Source organism: Zea mays, chromosome 8 (genome assembly GCF_902167145.1).
Source record: "Zea mays cultivar B73 chromosome 8, Zm-B73-REFERENCE-NAM-5.0, whole genome shotgun sequence".
NCBI lineage: Eukaryota > Viridiplantae > Streptophyta > Magnoliopsida > Poales > Poaceae > Zea > Zea mays.
Window position 1 is genome coordinate 5478640 of NC_050103.1, and position 9180 is coordinate 5487819.

Here is a 9180-nt window from a genome sequence, read left to right on the forward strand (position 1 = left end):
TGCGGATTGCACTCTCATTATCACATAGAAGAGGAACTTTGGTTAATTTGTAACCATAGTCCCGCAGGGTTTGCCTCATCCAAAGCAATTGCGCGCAACAATGGCCTGCGGCAATGTACTCGGCTTCAGCGGTAGAAAGAGCGACGGAATTTTGCTTCTTTGAAGCCCAAGACACCAAGGATCTTCCCAAGAACTAGCAAGTCTCCGATGTGCTCTTTCTATTAATCTTGCACCCCGCCCAATCGGCATCCGAATAACCAATCAAATCAAATGTGGATCCCCGAGGGTACCAAAGCCCAAACTTAGGAGTATAAGCCAAATATCTCAAGATTCGTTTTACGGCCGTAAGGTGGGATTCCTTAGGGTCGGATTGGAATCTTGCACACATGCAAACGGAAAGCATAATGTCCGGTCGGGATGCACATAAATAAAGCAATGAACCAATCATCGACCGGTATACCTTTTGATCGACGGATTTACCTCCCGTGTCGAGGTCGAGATGCCCATTGGTTCCCATGGGTGTCTTGATGGGCTTGGCATCCTTCATTCCAAACTTGGTTAGAATGTCTTGAGTGTACTTCGTTTAGCAAATGAAGGTGTCTTCTTGGAGTTGCTTGACTTGAAATCCTAAGAAATACTTCAACTCCCCCATCATAGACATCTCGAATTTTTGTGTCATGATCCTACTAAATTCTTCACAAGTAGATTCGTTAGTAGACCCAAATATGATATCATCAACATAAATTTGGCATACAAACAAATCATTGGCAAGAGTTTTAGTGAATAAAGTAGGATCGGCCTTGCCGACTTTGAAGCCATTTGCAATAAGGAAATCTCTAAGGCATTCATACCATGCTCTTGGGGCTTGGTTGAGCCCATAAAGCGCCTTAGAGAGCCTATAGACATGGTTAGGGTACTCTCTATCTTCAAAGCCGGGAGGTTGCTCAACATAGACCTCCTCCTTGATTGGTCCGTTGAGGAAGGCACTCTTCACGTCCATTTGGTAAAGCTTGAAGCCATGGTAAGTAGCATAGGCCAATAATATACGAATTGACTCAAGCCTAGCTACGGGTGCATAGGTTTCACCAAAATCCAAACCTTCGACTTGTGAATACCCCTTGGCCACGAGTCGAGCTTTGTTCCTTGTCACCACACCATGCTCATCTTGTTTGTTGCGGAAGACCCACTTGGTTCCTACAACATTTTGATTAGGACGTGGAACTAAATGACATACCTCGTTCCTCATGAAGTTGTTGAGCTCCTCTTGCATCGCCATCACCCAATCCGAATCCTGAAGTGCTTCCTCTACCATGTGTGGCTCAATAGAGGAAACAAAAGAGTAATGCTCACAAAAATGTGCAATACGAGATCGAGTGGTTACCCCCTTATGAATGTCGCCGAGGATGGTGTCGACAGGGTGATCTCGTTGGATTGCTTGGTGGACTCTTGGGTGTGGCGGCCTTTGTTCTTCATCCTCCTTGTCTTGATCATTTGCATCTCCCCCTTGATCATTGCCGTCATTTTGAAGTGGCTCATTTGCTTGATCTTCTATTTCATCAACTTGAGCTTCATCCTCCTTTTGAGTTGGTGGAGATGCTTGTATGGAGGAAGATGGTTGATCTTGTGCATGTAGAGGCTCTTAGGATTCCTTAGGACACACATCCCCAATGGACATGTTCCTTAGCGCGATGCACGGAGCATGTTCTTCACCTATCTCATCAAGATCAACTTGCTCTATTTGAGAGCCGTTAGTCTCATCAAACACAACGTCACAAGAAACTTCAACTTGTCCGGAGGACTTGTTAAAGACTCTATATGCCCTTGTGTTTGAATCATATCCTAGTAAAAAGCCTTCTACAGTCTTAGGAGCAAATTTAGATTTTCTACCTCTTTTAATAAGAATAAAGCATTTGCTACCAAAGACTCTAAAATATGAAATGTTGGGCTTTTTACCGATTAGGAGTTCATAAGATGTCTTCTTGAGGATTCGGTGTAGATATAACCGGTTGATGGCGTAGCAGGCGGTGTTGACCGCCTCGGCCCAGAACCGATCCGAAGTCTTGTACTCATCAAGCATGGTTCTTGTCATGTCCAATAGAGTTCTATTCTTCCTCTCCACTACACCATTTTGCTGTGGGGTGTAGGGAGAAGAGAACTCATGCTTGATGCCCTCCTCCTCAAGAAAGCCTTCAATTTGAGAGTTCTTGAACTCTGTCCCATTGTCGCTTCTAATTTTCTTGATCCTTAAGTCGAACTCATTTTGAGCCCGTCTCAAGAATCCCTTTAAGGTCTCTTGGGTATGAGATTTTTCCTGCAAAAAGAACACCCAAGTGAAGCGAGAATAATCATCCACAATAACTAGACAGTACTTACTCCCGCCGATGCTTATGTAAGCGATCGGGCCGAATAGGTCCATGTGTAGGAGCTCTAGTGGCCTGTCACTAGTCATAATGTTCTTGTGTGAATGATGAGTGCCAACTTGCTTCCCGGCTTGACATGCGCTACAAGTCCTGTCTTTCTCAAAATGAACATTTGTTAGTCCTAAAATGTGTTCTCCCTTTAGAAGCTTATGAAGATTCTTCATTCCAACATGGGCTAATCGGCGGTGCCAGAGCCAACCCAAGTTAGTCTTAGCAATTAAGCAAGTGTTGAGTTCAGCTCTATCAAAATCTACCAAGTATAGCTGACCCTCTAACACCCCCTTAAATGCTATTGAATCATCACTTCTTCTAAAGACAGTGACACCTATATCAGTAAATAGACAGTTGTAGCCCATTTGACATAGTTGCGAAACGGAAAGCAAATTGTAATCTAAAGAATCGACAAGAAAAACATTGGAAATAGTATGGTCAGGTGATATAGCAATTTTACCCAAACCTTTGACCAAACCTTGATTTCCATCCCCGAATGTGATGGCTCGTTGGGGATCTTGGTTTTTCTCATATGAGGAGAACATCTTCTTCTCCCTTGTCATGTGGTTTGTGCACCCGCTATCGAGTATCCAACTTGAGCCTCCGGATGCATAAACCTACAAAACAATTTTAGTTCTTGACTTTAGGTACCCAAACGGTTTTGGGTCCTTTGGCATTAGAAACAAGAACTTTGGGTACCCAAACACAAGTCTTAGAGCCCTTGTGTTTGCCCCCAACAAACTTGGCAACTACCTTGCCAGATTTGTTAGTAAGCACATAAGATGCATCAAAAGTTTTAAATGAAATGTCATGATCATTTGATGCACTAGGAGTTTTCTTTCTAGGCAACTTAGCACGGGTTGGTTGCCTAGAGCTAGATGTCTCACCCTTATACATAAAAGCATAGTTAGGGCCAAAGTGAGACTTCCTAGAATGAGTTCTCCTAATTTTGCTCTCGGGATAACCGGCAGGGTACAAAATGTAGCCCTCGTTATCCTGAGGCATGGGAGCCTTGCCCTTAACAAAGTTAGACAAATTTTTAGGAGGGGCATTAAGTTTGACATTGTCTCCCCTTTGGAAGCCAATGCCATCCTTGATGCCAGGGCGTCTCCCATTATAGAGCATACTTCTAGCAAATTTAAATTTTTCATTTTCTAAGTTATGCTCGGCAATTTTAGCATCTAATATTGCTATATGATCATTTTGTTGTTTAATTAAAGCCATGTGATCATGAATAGCATTGATATCAACATCTCTACATCTTGTACAAATAGAAGTGTGCTCAACGGTAGATGTAGATGGTTTGCAAGATTTTAATTCTACAACCTTAGCATGCAACATATCATTCTTAGTTCTAAGGTCAGAAATAGTAGTGTTGCAAACATCAAAATCTTTAGCCTTAGCAATCAAGTTTTCATTTTCTACTCTAAGGCTAGCAAGAGAATCATTCAATTCCTTAATCTTAGCAAGCAAATCATCATTATCATTTCTAAGATTTGGAATTGAAACATCACAAACATGAGAATCAACCTTAGCAATTAATTTAGCATTTTCATTTTTAAGGTTGGCAATAGTGTCATGGCATGTGCTTAGCTCACTAGATAATTTCTCACATTTTTCTACCTCAAGAGCATAAGCATTCTTAACCTTAACATGCTTCTTGTTTTCCTTAATTAGGAAGTCCTCTTGAGAATCCAAAAGGTCATCCTTTTCATGAATAGCACTAATTAATTCATTCAATTTTTCCTTTTGTTCCATGTTAAGGTTGGCAAAAAGGGTACGCAAATTATTTTCCTCATCACTAGCATTGTCATCACTAGAGGACTCATATTTAGTGGAGGATTTAGATTTAACCTTCTTCCTTTTGCCGTCCTTTGCCATGAGGCACTTGTGGCCGACGTTGGGGAAGAGGAGTCCCTTGGTGACGGTGATGTTGGCGGCGTCCTCGTCGTCGTCGGAGGAGTCGGTGGAGCTCTCGTCGGAGTTCCACTCGCGGCACACGTGGGCATCGCCGCCCCTCTTCTTGTGGTACCTCTTCTTTTCTCTCCTCTTACCCTTCTTGTCGTTATCCCTGTCACTGTCACTTGATAATGGACATTTAGCAATAAAGTGACCGGGCTTACCGCACTTGTAGCAAACCTTCTTGGAACGGGATTTGTAGTCCTTCCCCTTCCGTTGCTTGAGGATTTGGCGAAAGCTTTTGATGATTAAAGCCATCTCCTCATTGTCGAGCTTGGAGGCGTCAATTGGCTGTCTACTTGGTGTAGACTCCTCCTTCTTCTCCTCTGTCGCCTTAAATGCCACTGGTTGTGCTTCAGACGTGGAGGGCTCATCAAGCTCGTTGATCTTCTTTGATCCTTTAATCATACATTCAAAGCTCACAAAATTCCCGATTACTTCCTCGGGAGTCATTAGCGTGTATCTAGGATTACCACAAATTAATTGAACTTGAGTGGGGTTAAGGAAAATAAGTGATCTCAAAATAACCTTAACCACCTCGTGGTCATCCCATTTCTTGCTCCCGAGGTTGCGCACTTGGTTCACCAAGGTTTTGAGCCGGTTGTACATATCTTGTGGCTCCTCCCCTTGGCGAAGACGGAAGCGACCGAGCTCCCCCTCGATCGTTTCCCGCTTGATGATCTTGGTGAGTTCATCACCCTCGTGCGCGGTCTTGAGAAGGTCCCAAATTCCCTTTGCACTCTTCAACCCTTGCACCTTGTTATATTCCTCTCTACTTAGAGAGGCGAGGAGTATGGTTGTGGCTTGGGAGTTGAAGTGCTCGATTTGGGCCACTTCGTCCGTATCATAGTTTTCATCCCCTATGGATGGTACCTGTGCTCCAAACTCAACAACATTCCATATACTTTTGTGGAGTGAGGTTAGATGAAATTTCATTAAATCACTCCACCTAGCATAATCTTCGCCATCAAAGGTTGGCGGTTTGCCTAATGGAACGGAAAGCAATGGAGTATGTCTAGATGTACAAGGATAGTGTAAGGGGATCTTACTAAACTTCTTGCGCTCTTGGCGCTTAGAAGTTACGGACGGTGCATCGGAGTCGGAGGTCGATGTTGATGAAGTGTCGGTCTCGTAGTAGACCACCTTCCTCATCCTCTTGTGCTTGTCGCCTTTCCGATGTGACTTGTGAGAAGAAGATTTCTCCTTCTTCTCCTTGTGGTGTGAAGAAGAAGATCTTTTCTCCTTCCGTTTGGAGGAGTCCTTCTTCTTCTCCTTCCTCTTGGTGCGGGACTCTTCCGATGAAGTGCTCCCTTGGCTCGTAGTGGGCTTGTCGCCGGTCTCCATCTCCCTCTTGGTGTGATCTCCCGACATCACTTCGAGCGGTTAGGCTCTAATGAAGCACCGGGCTCTGATACCAATTGATAGTCGCCTAGAGGGGGGGTGAATAGGGCGAAACTGAAATTTACAAATATAAACACAACTACAAGCCGGGTTAGCGTTAGAAATAAAACCAAGTCCGCGAGAGAGGGTGCAAAATAAATCTCAAGCAAATAAGGAGTGTGACACAAGGATTTGTTTTACCGAGGTTCGGTTCTCGCAAACCTACTCCCCGTTGAGGAGGCCACAAAGGCCGGATCTTTTTCAACCCTTCCCTCTCTCAAACGGTCCCTCGGACCGAGTGAGCTTCTCTTCTCAAATCACTTGGGAATCAAACTTCCCGCAAGGACCACCACATAATTGGTGTCTCTTGCCTCAATTACAAGTGAGTGTTTGATCACAAGAAAGAATGCCAAAGAAAAGAAGCGATCCAAGCGCAAGAGCTCAAATGAACACTACAAATCACTCTCTCTAGTCACTAAGGGTTTGTGTGGAGTTGGGAGAGGATTTGATCTCTTTTGGCGTGCTTTGCAATGAATGCTAGCTCTTGTATAGTGGTTGGAAGGTGGAAAACTTGGATGACTTGAATGTGGGGTGGTTGGGGGTATTTATAGCCCCAACCACCAAACTAGCCGTTTGGTGCAGGCTGGCTGTCGTATGGTGCACCGGACAGTCCGGTGTGCACCAGACAGTCCGGTGCGCCAGCCACGTCACCAAAGCCGTTGGGTTCCGACCGTTGGAGCGCTGACTTCTGGGCCCGCCTGGATGTCCGGTGGCGCACCGGACACGTACTGTAGACTGTCCGGTGCGCCAGCATGGGCGTGCCTGACCACTGCGCGCGCTGGCGCGCATTTATTGCGTCGCAGGTAGCCGTTGGCGCCTGAAGTAGCCGTTGCCCCGCTGTTACACCGGACAGTCCGGTGTACACCGGACATGTCCAGTGAATTATAGCGGAGTTGCCTCTGGAATTTCCCGAAGGTGACGAGTTTAAGTTTGGAGTCCTCTGGTGCACCGGACATGTCCGGTGCGCCAGACCAGAGGTGCCTTCGGTTGTCCCTTTGCTCTTTTGTCGAACCCAATACTTGGTCTTTTTATTGGCTGAGTGTGAACCTTTGGTACCTGTATAACTTATACACTAGAGCAAACTAGTTACTCCAGTTATTTGTGTTGGGCAATTCAACCACCAAAATTATTTAGGAACTAGGTGTAAGCCTAATTCCCTTTCATTTTTTAAGGAAATGTAAACAATATATTTAAGAAAATTATAATTCATAAAATATAGAAGTTCTTAGAGTAATCTTTTTATACTAGATCTCCTTGAGTGTAGCTTCATGCTGACAATATATTAATAACCATTTGTTACCGAGTGTAGTCCAAAGAGTCTTTAACTAAAGTAAATAAAGTATAGCGAGATAGAGATGAGAAGAATGAGTTATTCTTTAGTTCTAGTCTTTACTATTTTTTACTACAACACATGATAGAAGGCTCTTCTATTTATAGATAGAAAGTTAGAGTTTCATGTATGGAAATGTATCATGTGTAACCATACCTGTTGATCACTTGTTTTCAATTGTTATATGAAATAAAAAACAAGGCAACACAAAGTTAAAAAGCAGAAACCTTTGTCTTTGAATTGTTACCCCTTCGGAGTAACTATTCAAGGACGAAAGTGAAGTGTAATAAAATGCAATACACATCATACAATAAAATAAGATATGAAAATTCATCTTATATGCCTTAGCATTTTATTTCTTTTCTCTTCATATGATATAAGTTCACAGTCATACCTTCAGCTTCTAGACACAAAATAGCACGGAGTTTCGAAGGCTAAGCGATATAAAGCTATAACATCTAGCAAAAGGTACTTTATGCAGGATACTGTTCATCTATTTATAGGGGAGACGAATCGACTTTGTACGGATTTACAATAATGTCCACCCATTTTTGCATTAGTCCACTTACAAATGATACTAGGGCAGTAATGTACATTTCTTCAGCTTTGGCTCCACAAGTTCCAGTCTTCGTCAATGAGCCACTTCCTCCTTTCGTCATGAGGCCGAAGTCATCACCTTCGATCATTGTCTTTATTGCTTGTGTATAGACTAAGTGCTTTTGTATGCTGCTTTCTGTCGAAGTTTAGCTTCATCCGTCAGTGAGAACATTCCTTAAATACATTTGTTAACCGACGAGGTCAGATGTTAGACAAGTGATCTTCGGCATACAAATGATCTTTGTCAAAGCTTTTTCTTGTACCCTTAAGGCAATCATGTGACATAACTAATCAAAGTACCTTCAGCGATATAGGCCCCAACAATACCTATTTGTGCAACCTGTACAACTAAGATGTATGAATGGAGGTGGGAGGATCTTTTTAAAAACATTCAGGGAGAGGTGGAGTGGAACTGTTGTTTTAAAAAACAATATAATTTTTTAAAATGCTTCCACATCTTTCTCTATGTATTGGTTACATACTAACTAGTCAATTGCCTGTGTATTGTCATAGCTTCTATATATCATAAGAGTAGACTTTTTTTAATAAGACACAAAAATATGTGTGTTCAAGTGGATAGGTGGATAATTTTACTTTATTTTTGTGCATAATAAGACACAAAAACATTGCCAACACCTTGGTTTAAACTCCCATTTATGCATAATTCTACTTTATTTTTTGTATTAAGTGGGAAGTGTGATATGGAATGACCGTTAAAACTAGTGCTTTATATAGGTCCTGTTTAGGAGAGCTTCACTTCAAGAATTTCAAGTTTATTTTAGCTTCTTCTATCCAAACAGCTCCATGATCTCTAGCTTAAAAAAACTGAAACTAAAGGCTAGTTTCATGAAAATTTTGAAGCTCCTCAAAGGGTGCTTCAATTTTTTTTTCATACCTCCTAGTAAAGTTGCACAAAAATTACCCACCATGACATTGGTTACATGACCTACTGATTCATGTCTCTTTCTCCGTTCGCTAACCATCAAGGGTAATTAAGGAAACTCACACAAATTAATTGTATTATAGGAGGTGGAGTCTATATGCAAGTCAAACACTTTTTAATTCTGTCTTACCAATCTGTTGAAGTTGTTTTACAACGAAGCTGAAAAATTAAAGGTGCAATTCTTGAAATGAAGGCATCCCTAGCTGGGCTAGTAGAGAAGAGAAAAGATTAAAGATGTATATCAATACACTTTTCCTACCTGAGTCTTCTTTGGCCCACTACTGCCGCTTGCATGGTTGGAAAGTGACCCAATATTATGCGAAATCTGCTTCTTGACCCACTTATATCATCGAAACCGGCCCGGTCCCGCCAAAGCCCATAGCCCAATCTTTCAAAAAAAGCCCATAGCCTAAGCCACAATGGCCCATTCTCCCACCACTAAACCCTAAACCCTTCCCGTTAAAACCCTTTTCTCCGTTGCCGCCACGCCGCCGCTGCCC